Genomic DNA, 559 nt, shown 5'->3' on the forward strand with positions numbered 1-559 from the left:
TGTTAGTAGTGTATTAGTGGTGTTAGTAGTGTATTAGTGGTGTTAGTAGTGTATTAGTGGTGTTAGTAGTGTATTAGTGGTGTTAGTAGTGTATTAGTGGTGTTAGTAGCTATATTAGTGGTGTTAGTAGTGTATTAGTGGTGTTAGTAGTGTATTAGTGGTGTTAGTAGTGTTTTAGTGGTGTTAGTAGTGTTTTAGTGGTGTTAGTAGCTATATTAGTGGTGTTAGTAGCTATATTAGTGGTATTAGTAGCTATATTAGTGGTGTTAGTAGCTATATTAGTGGTGTTAGTAGCTATATTAGTGGTGTTAGTAGCTATAATATTAGTGGTGTTAGTAGCAATATTAGTAGCAGTATTGTGAGCAGTGTCGGTAGCAGTGTTGTTAGCAATGTTGGTATCAGTATTGGTAGCAGCAGCATTTGCTTAGATAATCATGAAATGACAGACAGCCTCTCGATTATTTTTTCTTTAAAATGCTATACTAGATCTGTATATTGTATACAATTAAAAGCCTTTTTGACCGATGCTAAAATGACCACTGCAATGTGTACATTGTTT

Source organism: Berghia stephanieae, chromosome 2 (genome assembly GCF_034508935.2).
Source record: "Berghia stephanieae isolate SIO BIC M18660-M18661 chromosome 2, UCSD_Bste_1.3, whole genome shotgun sequence".
Classification (NCBI taxonomy): domain Eukaryota; kingdom Metazoa; phylum Mollusca; class Gastropoda; order Nudibranchia; family Aeolidiidae; genus Berghia; species Berghia stephanieae.